Below are 19,289 nucleotides of genomic sequence, written 5' to 3'. Positions count from 1 at the left end.
ATTTGAAACTCTGAAGTGTCACTAATACTACATATATTAAGAACGCTGGTACATGGGGAAGGTGGATTGCTTTCGCACACCAGTTCTTTTCTCATTTACAAACGTGTCACAATTGGCAGCAGGTCTCCTTTCAGAAAGGATTCAGAGATGTTCATATTCAGATACATCCAAGGCTCATTTATTGCTTTAAACTTTCAGTAAACCAAGTCACTGCTGGGTGCCCGGAGTCGGATCCCTTTTGGTGCAGAAGAGCAGGAGAGGGAAATGGCTGCTGGCGAAGGCAGGGGGCCGCAGGGCCAACCTCCTCTTTGAGGGTGCAGACGTCTCCTCTTTTCCATCGGTCACATTGATTTCTCTGCAGGCAGCAGCTCCTTTTCTGAGCAAACATTTTTGGCAACCAAATTTCTGCTGTCCAGACACAAGTGGGATGGAGGATGCCCTTCTAAGCAGCTGAAGCAAGGAAGCTCAGGGAAATGGCACTCCAGTGTTAAAGGTGATCTTTTCTCGTTAGACACAGCAAAATCCTTTGAGTGGCCATTTCCAGGTTTGACGAGGAGGAACGTGGGCCAAATGCTGAGGCTCTGGTGCGTGCCGGTGGGATAGAGGGGATGCCCGCGGCGTGATGGAGGAGGAAGGGGGAGCCCTCTCCCCCTCGGGAGGGCACAGTTTTGCTCACAGGCTGGTGTGGCTGAAGCCTGGCCGGCAGCTCAGCACCACACAGCCGCTCCCTCGCTCCTGCGCAGTGGGGTGCAGGGGGAGCATCGGAAGGGGGAAAGGGAGAAAAGTGGTGGCTTAGAAACAAGGAGAGCGGAAAACAAAAGCCCAAGGAAAACAAGGGATGCAAAAGAAAGCCATTGCCAACCAGCAAGCCAGCGATGCCCAGCCAGGCCCCGAGCAAGGGCAGACCCCGCCAACCTTCGCTCCCCACCCCCACCCAGTTTCATTGCTGAGCACGCTGTGGTAGGGTGTGGGATATGCCTTTGGGCGGTTGGCCTCAGATGTCCCCGCTCTGTCCCCTCCCAGCCTCTTGGGCACCCCCAGCACACTCGCTGGCTTGCAGTCTGAGGAGCAGAACAGCCCTCGGTGCCGCGCAACCACTGCAAGAACTAGCGCATCCCGGGGCCCTCCGGGCTCTTTTCAGCACAGCTGCAGAACAGAGCCGCGCACGAGCTGCTGGGAAGAATTCTCATCGTTAAGCTCATGAGACGCTCACGGGTCAGGACGTGTTTGGCACCCTTTTACAACCCTCCTGGCCTTCACTCGCCTGTGCCAGCACTTGAGGCTGCTCTAGGTTCTGCCAGTCCCCCTGGGCCATGAGGGTCCCAGCCAGACCAGCCTCCAGACGTGCCAGGCCCCACACACCCGGGGAAAAGGCCCGAGCAGAGAAGAGCTTCCCCTGGGGCGAGAGGATCTGCTGGGCTCAGCGGGCAGAGGAGGAGCTCAGGCAACACTTCAGCAAAGTGCAGATGCCCAAGTCCCTGCCGGGCCCTGCTGGGCTGCACCCTCATGTGCCCGGGGAGCCGGCAGATGGGCTGGGGAGGCCACTCCAACAGGGAGCTGTGCCTCAGGACTGCACGCAAGCAACCACCAGCCCCGGGCTGGGGCGCAGCAGAGCCAGCTCTCTGCTCAGGGAGAGCCTCTTGCCCACACTGCCTGCTGGGGCCAGCAGGGGCAGTGACTGGCGTGTTTCCCCTGGGCAGGGCTGGCAGCTGCGGGAAGGCCTGGGCAGGTCAGGTGACCCAAACTGACCAATGGGGTGTTCCCTCCCAGCTCCCACGCTCTGTGGAAAAGGCGAGGCATCAATGGCTTGGGGCTGCATCAATGGCTTGGGGCTGCATCAATGGCTTGGGGCTGCGTCTATGGCCCCTGGCTGAGGAGGACCCTGCCAGTTTTTCTACCTTTTTTCCTTATGCACCAAATGTAAATGAAGTGGCTAGCAGGGTACGACAATATGAAGGCAGTCCCTCTTGTCCCCTTCCTGTTGCAGGTGTGGAAAAAATGACTGAGAAAATCGAGGAAACGACCAAGACAACAGCCAAGCAAAACGAGGTAACAGCTAAGAAAAATTACAAACTGTTTTTTTAACTGTCCAGGCTGGAGAAAGAATCCCACTCTTCCTCTGAACCGTCCCACTCTCGGCCATTCAGAAATAACACCCTCCCACGAAACCCATTCAAGAGAAACAGGACCCGCTCTGGGATTTCCTGTGGCTTTGCCGCTGCGACTATGGAGAGCACAGGAGTAAATGGGGTAGAAAATCTACCCCGGTACCACGAGCACGAAAGCTTGAGTTGCAAGGCAAAGCAGAGCAAAGAGAGAATTCTTCCAGGAGGGTGGCTGCTCCACTCCTTGGTAAGCGGTTCTCCGGTCCGCATAGGAACTCCTCTGCTAATAGTGCAGCGCGCAGTGTACCCAGTTGCCTTCGAATCATAAAGGGGCAAAATCTGTCACTATTTCTGGTGGGACAGGCGGATCTCGAGAACTGACTGCACTGGAGGCTGAAGTGAGCCTAACAGGGAATAAAGGGGAGCCGCATCCCGTTGTGACTGGCCCTGTTGCTCCGTGCATCCTTGGCATAGGCTGCCTCAAGAGAGGGTATTTCAAAGGCCTGAAAGGGTATTGGTGGGCTTTTGGTACAGCAGCTGGAGAGACTGAGGACAATACACAGCTGTCTGCCTTACCTGGCCTTTCCGCTGACCCTTCTGTGGTGGGACTGCTGAAGGTTAAAGAACAGCAGGTGCCAATTGCTACTGCCACAGATCATTGACGACAGTACTGCACCGACCGAGACTCCCTGATTCCCATCCAGAACCTGGTTCGTCAGATGGAGACCCAAGGAGTGCTCAGCAAGACTCGCTCACCCTTTAACAGCCCAATATGGCCAGTGTGGAAGTCTGATGGAGACGGGAGATTAACAGTAGATTACCATGGCCCAAAGGAAGCCACACCACCACTGACTGCTGCTGTGCCAGACCTGCTAGAAGTGCAACATCAACTGGAGTCAAAGGCAGCCAAATGGTATGCTCCAATTGACCCTGCTAATGCATTTTTCTCTCTTCCTTCAGCAGCAGGGTGCAGGCCACAGTTTGCTTTCGCCTGCAGAGGCATCCAGTATGGACTGCCCCAGGGGTGGAAAGACAGCCCTGCTATTTGCCATGGGCTGGTCCAGACTGCACTGGAGAAGGCTGGGGCTCCAGGACACATGCAATACGTTGATGATATGATTGTGTGGGGTAATGCAGCAGAAGAAGGTTTCAAGAAAGGTCAGAAAATAACCAAGACCCTTCTGAAAGTGGGTTTTGCCATGAAAAGAGGTAAGGTCAAGGGACCTGCAGGAGACATCCAGTTCTTGGGACTCAAGTGGCAAGATGCTCGTGGCCAGACCCCAATGGATGTGATTAACAAAAGAACAGCTATGTCGCCACCTCCTAACAAAAAGGAAACACAAGCCGTTGCAGGTGTTGTGGGTTTCTGTAGCATGCACATTCCAGGTTATAAGCAGATTGTGAAACCTCTCTATGAAGGGACTGGAAAGAAAAAGGATTTTAGGCGGGGTCCTGAGCCACGACAGGCCTTTAAGCAAATTAAACAAGAGACTCTGCATGCAGCAGCTCTTAGAGCAGTCGGAACAGGACGGGACATTAAAAATGTGCTCTCCACTGCAGCCGGGGACAATGGACCTACCTGGAGCCTCTGGCAGAAGGCACCAGGGGAGACTTGAGGTCGACCCCTAGGATTCTGAGGTTGAGGATACAAAGGCTCCAAGGCCAACTATACTCCAGCTGAGAAAGAAATTCTGGCAGCGTGTGAAGGAGTTGGAGCTGCTTCAGAGGTAATTGGTACCCGAGCACAGCTCCTCCTGGTGCCCCCATGGCCAGTGCTGGGCTGGATGTTCAAAGGCAAAGTTCCTTCTACTCATCATGCTCCCGATGCTACCTGGAGTAAGTGGGGTGCCTTAATCACGCAGTGAGCTGGAATAGGAAACCCAAATTGTCCAAGAATTGTAGAAGTGATGACAAACTGGCCTGAAGGCAAAGACTCTGGAATGCCACCAGAGGAGGTGGTGTCTCGTGCTGAGGAAGCCCCACCATATAACGAACTCTCTGATAAGGAGAAACAGGATGCTCTGTTCACCGATGGCTCTTGTCGTCCTATGGCTCCACTCCGTGATCAAGGGTCCCTCCCCACCTTTCCTGTAGGCCCCCTTTAGGGACTGGAAGGCAGCTCTAAGGTCTCCTGGCGCCTTCTCTTCTCCAGGCAGAACAACCCCGGCTCTCTCCGCCGGTCCTCACAGCAGAGGGGCTCCAGCCCTCTGAGCATCTTCATGGCCCTCCTCTGGACCCGTTCCAAGAGGTCCATGGCCTTCTTGTGCAGAGGACTCCAACAAACGTGTAAACACACGTTGTTCTCATCTGCGGCAGCGCTCAGGTTTCCACACTGTGCTCTCACAGCCAGAGTTTGTAGAGACAGGCCCAGGTCTGACTCTTGTTCTTCAGTTTGAGCATGACTGTTCCTCCTCCTCTTATCTCCTGTGTGTTTATACACTATAAAATAGTCGGCCAAATTTGGAGTGATATTACAACAAATATGTAAACACAATCCAGCTCTTTTCCCCTCTGAAGGTAGGTACAAGGTTTACTCTTCAGTCGGCAGAGGTGTAACGCCATCCCTCGGCTTGTAAAAGGCCCTTTGGCTCGTACCCTGACTACCCAAGCAGTTGTTTTATCCGAAACATTGTTTAACATACTCTTTTCTCTGGCCCATGATCCTGGTATTTTACTGACCTAAATTTCCCTGAAGCTGGTTACAATCAACCTTTTCTGGTGAAGACTAAGGAAAAATGTATTTGCCGCTACTGTTCCAACCGTTATTTCTTCTCTCTCGTTAGGCAATAGATATAAGCTTTTCCTTCCTGGCCTTTACTTTTAAAATGCAAAACAGTTATTAGGGGCTCTAACTAAAATTCATTTCGTGTCCTAGGTTTCTTGATTTTACCTCTAGCCATGCACGACATTATCCTGTGCCTTATGCCTTTGTCTTCTTCACACAGTTCTTTTTTTCAGAGCTGTGGATGATAACCGCCGAGTCTGTCACCCACTTTGGGGGAGCTTTCTGTTTGGTCATTTCCACTTAGATTTTCCAACCACCTACGTCTCTGCCTGAGCTTTTCCAGCTGAAGAGTTGCCACGTGTCGGTGTGTTCAAACCGCTCAGACCCGTTCCGCCTCACCTGAAGAGGGGAGATGAGGTATCTTGGTCCAAGGGTTTTCTGAAGACAGACCGTGGGATCTGTGATCATTTCCATGGAACGGACCACACTTAACCTCTAGCAGATGACCAAGCAGTATTGTTCCAGAAGGAACATACTAAATTTAGTCACTGAGTCAACATCTGTTTCTTATGTCTGAACAACAGTCCAAACTGATTTTGCTCTGTAAGCGTGCTTTCCTTAACTGCGGTTTCACCACCTGAACTGTATTTCACCGCCTGGAGTCAGACGTGTTCCAGCATTTACCCTCACCCAGAGCGCCCTGTTCGCATACCTCCCTTCACACTACTGTCGGCACTGCCTAAGAACTTCAGAAATTCGGTCGGGAGACTTCTAAACACGCATGTAGTAAAAATTAACTACTCAGGCCGGAGCATAGCTGCATTCCAGGTGTTCTGCAGCTCAGAAAGCCTGGAAAAAAGTAATCATAAGAAACTCCACATGCAGAGTAAACTAAATTCACAGGAGACTGAAAAATCACCTGGAATGCTGCTACAGTGCTCTGAAAAGAGAGGAGAGTTTAACTGAGCTTGACAGGCTTCGACTACAGCTTTTTCGGCACAAGGTGATATAACAATAGGGGATTCGGCCTGGTTTTATGGAGCTATTCCATAAAGAAACATCCAAAATTTTACTTCCATGCAATTCCTAAGTATTCTGAACCTTGATAATAAGGCATACTTCACACATTCCAACTCTTATAAGAATCCCATTTCACCGAGTCCTAAATTTTCAGTCTCTCATTAGGCCAAAGTATGTTCACAGGGACTGGTGAGAAAGAAGTCTTCGGTTTTCAGTGGCCTCATCATCACGAGCACAGACCATGCAAAGGGAGAGTCGGAGCTGCCTGAAATTCTCACACATCTGGAGTTGGCTTTGGTGATACGAGTTCCCTGGAGCACACATAGGAAATGCCGGGTGAGCACGCTGAACAACTAGGATGGACCGGTGCTTTTTGATTCTGGGAAGTCAAAATTTGAGTCGCTGAACTGGAAAGCCTGCTTTGCCTTGTGCAGAAAACACCTGAAATCCACCAGGAACGCCCTGACACGAGAAGGCACAAACTACAGGAACTGAAATCCAGGACTAATTCTGGTTTGTTCTTGTTTTAACCCTGAGAAGTAGAGGATGCCCAGTCTCTAACCCAATATTTAAAATGTGATAGTCACCCCCACTGCAAAGCAAGATGGATTATCCCTAGTACTATTTACTATTTACTATTCACTATTCCTGTATAGTCCTAAATACCCCAGTAACAGTACCTATAAACTATGACACTTTTTGAACAAAATAGTCTCTGCGAATGGGAAGCCCTAAAATGCTGCTTTAATTTATCGTACTTCCAAACAGAACTCCTTTGGGGCAAATCCCAACAGCCAAACAGTCAAGGGCTTTCCCTACTGAATGCAACCGTTACCGTGATGTTATGCCCTTAATGCACAACGAGAAGTATTTCCTACCGTGCTGGCTTTCTGGCAGTGGAGCAACACCCACCACTGCCACTTCTTTTTTTTTTTTTTTTTTTTTTAAATTACGTCTGTCTTAAAAAGATCCCGCTAATTAAATTTATGCCTTCTAGATTGTCACTGTTCAAAGCAGTTTAAAGCAGAAGCCTGACTTTCTAGTGGGCTTTCTTCTTCTGCCAAACTCATCTGCTGAACCCCACTATTAATGGAAGGGTTAGGTCTGTGTCATGGCACCACCATGTGAAAATGCTACTACTGAAGGTTCTGTTTCAAAAACACAAGCATCCTGGGGATCAGCAGAGTTATGAGAGGAAATACAGATTACAGGGCATCTTAAAGCATGTGTGTAAATGTTTGCTGGCAAATGACAACAGCTTTCTAAACAAACTAGAACAATGTTGAAATGTGACAGCTTCACACGTAACAGTATTTTAAAACAGTCAGTCCCAGCTGTTAATACTGGCTGTATGTTTGGGGCCATATGCTACCTTTTACAATATAAAACCAAGTCCACTTGGCACGTGAAAAACGTGCACCTCTCAGCAATACCTCCCCACGTTGCATCCGTTCAAAAGATTTAAAGTCCTACCAGTCTTTTCAAAACCAAATGCGTTGCTGTGTTATTTTGCACACATGTAAGCTACCAGCAAGCTTTTACTGCTGGCGTTTTTCTGTCGCTAGTCTTTTCTCGGCTAATCTCCCACTGTCACTGGAAATCTCACCACGTTGGACGGTTTACTGAAAACATTTTATTGTAATCAAAAAGTGACGTATCAGGGCTCTGCGTATTCTGCAAATCATTCTGCTGATATTTCATAATCGGTTGTAACAGCTGCTTCTGGCAGGCAATTAAAAAACATACTCAACCATGAAGATGTTCACAGTACCTGAAACTCCACCCAAAGTAATGAACGGTGGTTAAAACTAAGATGCCCCAGCAAAACCTTTCACGTTGCATTGTCACAACTCACAATTCTGAACAAAATGTTCACTTCTATAAAGCTCCAATGTAAAGATCCAGCTGCAATATTTCAAGGGCAGCACAGTCGCCTTCATGCCGTTACTTGCAACACTTGAATTCGTTCACATTTTAAGAAAATTTGATACAGATGACTTAAGAATTCAGTCTTTTTTTCATTATCTGTCGTTCCATGGAGTGACAGATTTCACTTTTTAGTCATCCTTCTCTTTGCTCTTCTTCGATTTTTTTCTTCTTGTGTTTGAGTTTTGTCCCAAACTCAGCATTGGGAAATCCTTTATTCTCATCCCCTTTTCTTCTCTTCTGGTGTTTTTTACATTCATTTCCTTTGCCATCTTCCAGCGGATATTCCATGTCCTTCTCATTTGATTGTGGTGGATCTTTCATGCCGTGGCGCTCTCTTCCAGAAGGTTTTTCAGGGTCACGTCCATCTCTATTATGACTTCTGTGGCTTTGCCCACCAGGAGAGTCTTCCCTGCGTCCCCGAGCATATGGCAAATTCTCTCGTCTGGTCCCAGGTGGACCAGACCTATCTGGAGAAATGCTCTCTCTATTTACTGCTGGTCGAGGTTGAGCGCCAGCAGCAAAGCCCTTGTAAAACTTTTCGTACCATTCTCTATAGTTCCGTTCCCATTCTCTGTATCTCTCCTCTTCAAAGCGACCTCTGAGGTCAACAGATCTGCCATGGTAAGCTTTCATATCATACGGGGGAACTTCTCGGTATCTCTTAAAGTACTGCCTTTCTCCATCCCCTCGAGGTATAGTCCGTTTAGTGGGAGACTGGCCTCGAAACGCTGGAGACCTTGACCTAGAGCGATAGTTACGACTCTTCCCTTTGCCTCTTCTTGGATAGGGTGGTGATCGCGAGAAGGAACGAGAAGGGGAACGCCTAAATGATCGAGAGTAGGAGCCAGAGCGGGAAGAACCTGATCTTGACTTGGAGTGGGTACACGAACTTCTAGAGTAAAATGAAGCACTATAGGGAGACTTGGACCTTAGAAAAAAAAACAACACAAAAACCATAAATGAAGTTAATTCAAAACAGTCACTCTCCTGGTTGATTTTTTTCCTCCCAAAATTAGTTGCTTGGGGGTTTTTCCCCTCTCCATATGCTTATGTCAAAGCTGCTTTCAGCTGCTGACATAACGCTACTGCAAACTGGAGAACGTGATAACATGTAAAAGTTTCTGCTTACAAGAGAGAACACCTGCTGCTTTGATAGTGTAAAAGCATAGAGGAAGGGTAAGTTTATATCCACCATTTCTGTCACATGAACTGCCACAGCTCTTGATTGACTGAAGGTGGCCTATACTGGCTTCTGCTGGTCCGCAAAGGCACACGTGTTTCACTACTCAGGCACGACATGCAGTGCAAACCCTTTTTGGTGCAGTAAGACGCAAAAAGAGCAAGTCTTAATGGCTACAGTGCACTACCAAACATCAAGAAGACACGATTCAGCCTGAAGACAGTAAAGCTCCATTTTAAAATGCCCGCTCAGTCCATTTAACTTCACTACTGATTTGGCAATTTGTACAGGATGCAAAATACAGCAAAATACGGATTGTACAGCAATTCTACACACAGGACACTTCTAGCCACATGGCCTAGCAAAATTTTCCACATCATAGCTCTAACCAAGGATAGTGACGGCTTCTGAACTCAGCCTCTAGGACTACAACCCATTGCCATTACTCTAGGAAAGCTACTGGCAGCGTTACTAACAGAGCTGTTCAGACTCCTGCCCATGTGATTTTTGGGGACAGAAGACATGAGCTACCCTGAGCTTTTTCTTCACAAGTTTTGCTTTTATTAGTTTTTAAAGAACCATTTCACATTATTCTGCATATGTTCATTAGCATCATTCCTCCCCTTTAGGAAGAGACACACCTGCTCCTTAACAACTGCTGCCCAATTCTAACGATCCGTCTGCTGTAGCCTCTGCCGTATGTGAGCTAGTACCCTACATATGAAACCCCCATCGCTGCTAATCCCTTGAATCATCCAGTCCATCCAATGACAGAAGGATGGAGTGGAACTCCTCCTCATTCTTCTACACAATCTGCTTCTCCCTTACGGACTCTGCCCTGATTTTAAAGAGGAAAGAGAACAAAGCCGGAGCGTGGTGGCGAGCATTTTTCTCCCTGCTTTCTGTTCATTTGAGATGACACTCATTTCTTGGTCTTCACACTTGCCCTCCACATCCTCATCCCCGGCACGTCCCTCAGTCTTCTCTCCTCATACTCAGCTTTGCAACTGTGCATGGAGGCTGCCCATGCTGAAAAGAGACTCCCATCTCCCGTGTGCCGAGTGCCCACCGCTCCTCTGCCACTCCTTGATACGCTTAATGCTTCCCACGTTGTTGATGACATATTTGGCCTGTTCTTGTCCCTGAACTGTTATTTTCTTCCTTACTGAATTTCAGATTTCAGACAATCTGTGGGATGGATCCTGGTTTCTGTTATTTATTTATCTTAAGATTTTAGAAACACAATGCACCCTTACAATCTACCTAGAACAAATTTATACCAAAAGGAAGGACGAGCTTGACACTGCGACAATAGATAAGGCAGGCTCCTCTCTCTCCCTCTGAGAGAAAGCAGCTTGGCTGTTGGAGATGACTATATTGAAGAAATTCAAAATTGTCAGAAACTAGCAGCACTGACTTTTCCAATCATGTGCTCAATCAGTATCAACTAAGTTGCCAATAAAAAAAAAAAGAGAATGTTGGAGTCTGGTTTCTATCAGGAAATCAATTTTTTCAGCTCTGTTCAGCCAGCAATCAAAAGGGTGGCTTTCCATCCGATCCTTTGATTCTGTTTCATTTTTATATGTAACTATAGTGTCCTCAAAAAAACGTCGTTTCTCAGAGTCCTCTTTTCAATCGTGTACCGGGGTTTTATGTTAAATAATCTCACCGCAAGCACAGACTCCCTCCGTCAAAGCCAATTCAAATTGAGCCGTTTAAACATTAATTACCACTTGTATTCTCCACAGCTATCTGTGCATTCTTCATTGTAAATCAGCTGTTGTATAAGGTACGTGTTATGGCCTCGTTACAAGCAGTAATAGATTGAATTGCTGTGGAATACTTACAGTTCCCAGCCTGGTCTGCCACCTGCTGAGCGAGGTGTACTGGCTCTCGTTGGATGACGACCTTTTGGAGTCGGGAGAGGACAAAGAGAAAAATCCCATTCAGTGTATCTGAAGGCCATTTCTTTACAGAATTTCTGAAGTTATAGTTACTTACCAGTTGTGGGCACTGATTGTCCTTGGGGGCCCGGAAGACTTGGTAATGCTGGTTGTCTTCGTACAGGAACCTGACAGGCCTTGTGAGTAAATGCAGACGGTTGGAAAAGAAGCTCTACTAAATGCAAGAATCACTGCATATGTTGAAATACAACTTACCTTCTCTTTCAACAAACTGCTGACCGACAGCCAGGGAGATGCAGAAGGTTCAGCAGCAGTCACCAGAGCAGCAGGAGGTATAACGCTATCAGCATTGCTACAAAAAATACCCCAAATTTTTATTGTTCAAACAGTCTTTTGAAGGGCTACTGTCATGTCTGTAAATATTTCACATTTACAGTGTTTCAGTGTTTATTATCCAATCTGTACGCGTCGCTGACTATGCTGTGTATTACTGAGGATGACTCTGACTTATCGTAATATTGATTATAGAAATACTGTAGAAAGAAGTACTGTGAAAACACCTGGCCTATTTTACCCAGGATTGTGCTTTTACACTTTTCATGGAAATATTATTTCCTCGGTACTAAAGAGAAATTAACCCACTCAAGAAGGTTTGCCATAACAAAATGGTTTCTTTAGGAATTGCTAGCCCCTTCAAATGAAAGGGCTCCTGGGGAAAAAGCGTTCCTCTCTCAGGCTAAGCCTGTACGGAATGACTGATACGGGACCCAAACAAGCAATACTTCTGAGAACATTCTTGCAGGAGGCACACTTCCGACTTTTCAAAGTGTCCTCTTTCAAAGTGAGGACTTTCACTAAACAGAACTTCCGCAGTTATCTGAAACTGTCACTAATGAGACATAAATGGCTGTCAGCGCAGCTCAAGGAGAAGAATCTAACTTTGGCATCCTGGTGTCTTTTATGTTCATGTTGATCTACAGATTTACTTACTGAAAAGGTCCAGGAGGTGCAACAGTCATAGTCATGAGTGCTGGTGGAGGTGGTGGCGGCTGCTGCTGCTGCTGCTGAATCGGCTGGTGGAGCCCTTTTGTGTAGCCACTTCCATTGCTGAAGCTGTTCACAGCCTAGAGGCAGAAAAACATTTACCACAAGGTAATATGAAACTTCAGTAGATACATGAACAAAAGCCTCCACAGAGTAAAATTACTTGTGTAGTCCTGTAAATGCTGTCAATCCTAAAATGAATCAACACACAAACCCATGCACACATCGCCTTAAACACTGAGAGTAACAACTGGTCACTCAGAGTACCTGTATCTAAAATACTTCAGTGTTAACACCGAATTTGACAGTAAGGCAATCACGTTAAACAAAAGCGCGATCTGAATTTGCCCCACTGTCTCTAAAGAGTTGTCAGCTTCTCCAGCAACAGATAATGGATTTGAAAAGTAAATGTAGCCGATTTAATTTAGCAGGTTTTGAGGAGATGTAAACTAATATTTTCTTCCCTTTTGGCTTTTTACAAATAGACTTGTCTTACAGTTTACGTAAAAGTCATCCTGTTACCTTGCGTAGGAACATGTTGGCAATTAAAGCATCAGGGGAAACGTCTGTCTGATGACACGTTGGGCATGTGTGTTCCTCAGACTCCAGCAATGTTGTTCTAATGCCTGTGCGTAATTAGAATCATCAAAGTAGGTTTAGCCAACAAAAGGAAATTTTGGAGGCTCCAATCAATCATAAAAAGAGATATATGATTAATGAGTGAATATGGTCTTGAATTGAGAGCATGAAGCTATAAATGTTCAACCATGGAAATCATTTCTAGGATGCAGCAAATAACTGTGCGGTTTTGATATTTCACTAACGTAACATTTGAAGACGGCTGCGTCTGGATGTTTTGACTGTCCTTTTTTCCACTCTCTAGTACAGTGAGAAGTCACCACCCTCCAGGTTAATGAATAAAACGCACCTCAAAAGAACATCAGAAGGACTGAGTTGCGAAGGTTTTAACCAGCTCTCCCGTGGAGAAGAATGTGGATTAAATGCCTAACTATCGGTTTGTGGCAGACCACAGTAAGGTTGGCTATACTGAGCCGACCAGAGTTGGCTATACCATTTTGTGTGAGGGAAAGGGCTGTGAGAAAAACTAAATGCATTCAATATCTAATACTGTAATCACCTGCGCAGCTGTGCACTCTTCTAATGCTTGTCCTTCCGCACGTAAAGAGGATTTAACAAGATACGTAAAAAAGGAAAAAAGCTTTCTGCCTTTTTTTTTCCTTTATACGAGAAGAGTCCTTTCCTATTCAGTGGACACTCAAGTATGGAATAGAACTGGTAACAAAGACATTTTGTCATCTCCTGTTTCTGCTTTCAGAAAATCAGATGTGGTGTTTGGAGTGAACGAACCGGGGAGTAACACTTACATTCATCACAATAACTGTTTCCACAGCAGGGAATAACGGCCGCATCAGTCATTATCTCTTTACAAATGAGACATAACAACTCATCTGGAACAGGGTCTTCGGAGGAGGAGGAGGAGGAGGAGGACGGCTCCGCTGGTAAGAAGGGAGGCTTCTCCTTCTTTCCGCTAGCATAAGCTTCCCTGGAGGGACGGGTGAGGAAGGAAAAATTTAACAATGGGTACAGGAAAACTTTTCCAAGCTCTGGAGTTCCCGGGGCATGAACAGTAGGACCGCCCTATTTTAATACGAGAACGCATCACGGATTTTGAGGTTAACATACAATGACAATGCTTCCTCCCCCGTGGTTACAGATGCCGGCCAACTTGGCTGCATTGCCACTCAGACATTTACGCATGGTTTCTCTCCTTCACCTTTTGGTCAGCCCAATTAGTTCCATACTTACGCATTAATAATTGGTATTGCATATGTTCCGCTCTTCGTCAGCATAGCACCCTTTGTATTGGGATCTTTCACCTCCATCATGAAACTCCTTGGAATGCCCGTGCTTTTCTTAATTCTGGCAACAGGCTCAACATTTTTGTCCTGTTAAGAAAAGGAATGCAGACATAGCTCATCTTAAGACCCACACTTAAAATGACACTTTGATGATTAATTTAAGCAGCAAAAGCCCTTAATTCTCTCCTTCTACCTAGCCTAAGGGTTACTCGACCAAAAATACTTATTTTCCTACAGAAATATAGCCAGGATGTTTCAAGGACTTGAGCAGCATTTTGAACTCCGTGGACATTCTTTTGCTAAACTTCAGCTTCCGCAAGGATTACATATGGCTTAGCTCACCATCCACTCAGAGGAGAGGCACAAACCCACTCCTCCTCCACAGCGCAATGCAGAGGGAGAGCCCCATTCAGGGCTCTGAACCAGTCACTGGAGAAACTTAGTTCACCATCGATATGTACGAAGGTTGCATATGCATTCGGCGACTAAAGTTAGATGGCATGAATACTCAACCAGAGACTTGTGTCATTAAAACACGCAAATATTCAATAGGTGGGGTCAAGAGAAACATCTTCCTTTTATACGGAATTCTAAACACTGTGAACTGTCATTAAAAAGCGTTAAAACCAGAAAGATTTTTAATAGCATTGAAATACATAAAAATACGCATGACAGTTCACAGAGAAAGATCTATGGACATATTTAATAGCTACGACCAAGAAAAAAGAACATTTTACCTTTTAAATTCCAGGTTTCCCTTGAATTTTGAAGGGGTTTGCAACGTTGCCCTATAACCTCTGGATTTCACCCCACGAGAAACAATGCCTAATCTGAGTGTTCTTGTATTTGTTATGTAATTGCCACGTGAAAAAGGAAAAGCGAAGTAACACCAGAAGTCCCCTGCACTCTTACCCCATTCGTTGGGCAGTTCTTTATGTAGTGGCCAGGTTTTCCGCAACGAAAGCATATATAGGATGGTGGAGGCGTATCCCAGGGTTTGGTCATGTAACTAAAGGGTTTTTGAGAAAAGAAGAAAAAGGTATGCATGTGTCTCTCTTGTTAAAACAAACATCTCTACAATTTGTCCACAATCTTCAAAGAACAGATTTGACGTTATCGACACTTACTTGATTGGATTGTATTCACGGCAAGACTGCATCATCATAGCTTTTATTTTGTCTTCTTCGGAAGCATTGGCTGCAGCCAGATTGTCGGTCTGTTTAAGAGGTAAGCATTTGACACGCGCATTAGAAACACATTTGCGCCCACACAGCCAGAGACGAGACCACTCACCCCATCCTGTAAAGAGCAGCACAACGCTAGCTGGGGCTGCATGAAAACAGCTGCTTATAGAAAATACTGTTGTCCTGAAGGTGTTCTGGGCACTCCTTACGCCATCACATGACGTTTATGTGCCCGTTAACTTCTTGGGCACTCAAAACCTTAGGCTCTGTTTGCACTTCACATCAAGACTCGTGTAACCAATCCAGTTTTCTTCCAAGCGGACTGAAGCCATGTGTAGAAAAAATGACGCTACCCAGTACTCTTCAACTGATTTTTAAGCTCCAGACTACTGGAAGGAGGAGATAGCCACTGTACGTTTACTGGAGAAAGATGTATGCAACTATCAGTATTTACGCTCTGCAGCGTTAAAAGGACACTCAACTCAAGAGTCGGGGAAGCTCTTTCTGCTTGCTGAAATTCAGCTTCAGACACAGAAGTGTTAAAAGGAATCAAGCTTTTTATAATCCCTCAGCAAGACAACAGACTCTTTGCAGTAGAAGTTTGGCCATCATGTGCTCTCGGCAGTCCAAACCACGTGTTTGGACTCCCCCTACTAACTTCTTCATATTAAGTGATTTAACTACAGTAAGGAAAACCTGCAGGTTTTTTCCAGTTGACTGTGTCCTTTTAACATACAAATTGTCATATAAGCCTTGTGCACCGCTAGATCTTCAAATTATGGAAGCCCGCTGGATTTCTTTAAGCAGCATTTCTTAAAACGCTTTTATTACACACAAGCCCAGTTACAAGCCGGGTCTAAGGGAGTGACTGTCAATGATTTGGACCTTCAGGTACCCATCCTTCAGATCAGCCCCTCATGGCTTTGGCTTTATATGCATTCATTCACAAAAGCAACAAACTAGTTTCTACATTTTATTAAATGGTTGTTTCTTGGACATAGTGTTTTCTCAACAGTAACATAATCCAGAGGGACATCTCTGAAATCATTTCCATTAACATTTACAGAAAACTTTACAGACGCTTCACTCATTTGTTGGAACCCAAACGGTTTACAAAGCACGTCCAAAACCCACAAAACATTACTAGGAATAGACCAAAATTGAAATACAGCATTTAATACGTCGTAATCACAAACCAGAAGCCTGATAACACATTGCCTCCATGCTAAGCCAGTCTGCACTAAAGAGGTCAGAGAAAGTAACAGGTTTGAGCTGCCGTATTTTTCTGAAATACTTAAATTCTCTCAAAAGCCTAAAAGTGTACCCCACTTGGACAGTTTTTCACATTTTAGAGTAAAACTTCACGTGAGGTTCCAGAACTTCACAGACAGGACGCGTTTAGGGACAGCACTGATGGAGACCACTGTCTGTTGGTGGATACCTTCCAAACTCTTTCTGTTTTTCTTTATTCCCCCCCACAAATGTACACATTAGGAAACGTGTCTCACACTGCAGTGAGAGAGGGAAGAAGTTCCCAGCGGGAAAAGATTCCTCTTTCTTGGAAATGAACTCCCGCCTTTATTATAATCTTTGTAACTTTTAAAGACTAGTGTTTTAATTGGCTAGCACTACGCCTTTTCACAAGGTGCAATTGCTAGGGCTTTCCCAGACAAAGTTACGCATTGTTGAGCAAAAAATGCAAGCAGTTCCAGAGCAAAACACGGTATTACAACAGTTTCAGAGGTCACATCTGCTAATACGCCACACATACACATTGGTAGATTCCAATAAATGATTAGGCGCTTTTTCAGAATTTACACAGTCTGCGTGCAAACAAATTAGGTTGTGTTGCTCACTGTAGATGCACTACAATTTATGAAGTTGTGCAGCTCTCAAAGAATGGATCTGTAACTGTAATGACCGGCAATTCAGAAATAGCCATGCAAGTGTCCGCGTTACAGAAACGCTTCTATTTTGGCTGTGGCAAAGCCCCCTGAAATGTCCACACCTTGCAGCCAGTTCCATTCTTCTGTAAAAAATGTTTTCGTTTCCAACACAAATTTAACGAGATGTATGAAAAATGGTAAACAGCGTCTGAAGGGCTTCTTTTTTGTCTCTTGAAGATGAGTAATCCTGCAACGTTACGTTGAGGCTGATAAGGTACTCCCCTTCTCTCTGCCCAAGCTGGGAACTGCTCTTTACAGGATAGTATCAAAATACACACGCATCGTAAAGTTAAAATAAATACTTTAAGTTATTAAAAATTAAATTAAGGCTTTGCTCACATTACAACAGCTATCCAGCTATAGACCACAGCATAAGAGTTAAAAATACAAAGCAAACGATTTCTTTGGGGAGGGAGTAGGGGTAAGTATTTGACAAGATTATATATATATACATATATTTACCTTCACAAGCTGGGCCAGAGAAAGAGGTGCAGGAGAGTCATCAATCTGTTCACAAAACATGAAACACATATTCAAGTTCCACAGTCAAAACACAGCGATAGTTCACCTCTACTCTAGTCTGAGAGTAACACTATATCCTCTGGGCGTCACTGAAAGAGGCGTTTCAAACCCGGTGTAATTTGTCTTTGTCCAAAACAAAGTCCAAAACTATGAGAGCTTAGGAGTGCCCGTGTGGTTAATGAGAAGAAACTAAATGAATCGAACCGGCTTGAGATGAACTGCTTGCTCCCGAATACCTCAGAGAGGGACCCTTGTCAAATGCTCACAACTGCTTGAAAGTCGAAGGGGTAAGGCGGCTGTCGATTTTCAGCTGAAAAGGTTTTTAAAAAAATATTTATTTGAGAAGGACCCATCACTGCGGGAAACTTATCTTCAGCGTAGTTTGTAAACTAATGGTTGATTTCCCATCATTGATACAGGCACATGGTTATGCTTCTAGGAACAGAGTGTAGCTGCCTGTCAAAATAAAGCACCCGCACATCGGCCCTGGAACATGAACTCTGCCCCTCCGCTCAAGAAGGTTAAAAATGCCAAGCTCGCCATACCCCACAAAGCCCAAACAAAAACAGCAATCCAAAACATCAGCCAATACAAAGAACCCATCACCTTGTCTAGAAAAAGAATAAGCTGCTCAAATTCCTGAAATGAAGGGGTTTACTACGACAGAGATCCTTGCAGTCACTGACACAGCCACACTAAAAGGATCCCCTTCCGTGCTTTGGCTGTAGTAACAGCAGGAGAGCAGCACACATTTGCAAGCGTGGAATGACAGCTAACGTAAGAGCAAGGTGATGAAGCAATAGCCAAAGAATAAGCTTTTGTGCATCCTGTTTAAAACAATCTTAACTAATGTTAAGTTTGCTGCTTTACTCTACAGCAACAATTGGCAAGCTTTCCAGTGATTTATTCCTACCACGCTAAGATCCAGGTTCTGCTTTGAAATACATCCAGAAACATGTGTATTTCAAACAAAACAAAACAAAATCCCCACACTTTTGACCAAGACCTGAGGTAGATTCCAGACTAAAGCTAATTGTGTCTCCAACACTAGAAGCACCTGAGGCTGCGCTGATTTACAGTGAGAGAGAGGTCACGTAAAGAGCGATGCGAGGCTTCTGCCCTCCCTCCTTTGGTTTTTTGGGGGCTTTGTTGAGACACCTCTGTTAGCTGGTGGTAAGATGCTACTTAGAAATATAATGCAGACATGGCAGGGAACACACGAGGCGAAAAGAATGGTAACTTTATTTATGAACATGTGATTCCTGTTTATACACATGCTAGCAAACAACAAGAAAAATAATGCTTTTCAAGAAATAAAAACCCATCGGAATTAGATCAAATACTACAAATGTGGCTTACATAAATGCACTACATTAAGTGCTGGGGTCACCGGGTCAGTTAAAGTAACTCCAACTCGAGTGATCGGATCCAGTGATCCAGGGTTAGTGTAATGCCTCACACCACTCTAGTGAAGAAAAAGCAGTTCTACTTCAAATAACGATGAAAAACTAAAACCATCACACAGTAAGTTTTATACCACAAGGACTATTTTGAAACACACAGTTTCACACCGTATTCAAGCCAAGTGCCAAATCCAGACCTAGACCACTACCAGTCAAGTATTTCCCTGGGTTACTGATCTAGATTTTAGCAGCAGACTGACAGCGTTTTCAAACCTCAAGAAAAATGCTGCCCCTTTTCCCAATGTAAATTCAAAGTGGTGGTATACTAAAGAAAGGCTTAACCTTTGGGAAATGAAAGCAGCATCCAACCCTGAAAACACCCAGATCCAAAAAGGTACTGCAGGCAGAAGTTAAGAAAAGTGACAGGGATTTTACCCACAAATGCAC

Source organism: Chroicocephalus ridibundus, chromosome 4, assembly GCF_963924245.1.
Source record: "Chroicocephalus ridibundus chromosome 4, bChrRid1.1, whole genome shotgun sequence".
NCBI classification, from domain to species: domain Eukaryota; kingdom Metazoa; phylum Chordata; class Aves; order Charadriiformes; family Laridae; genus Chroicocephalus; species Chroicocephalus ridibundus.
The sequence above is the reverse complement of the archived record's forward strand: the minus strand, read 5'-3'. Positions refer to the sequence as shown.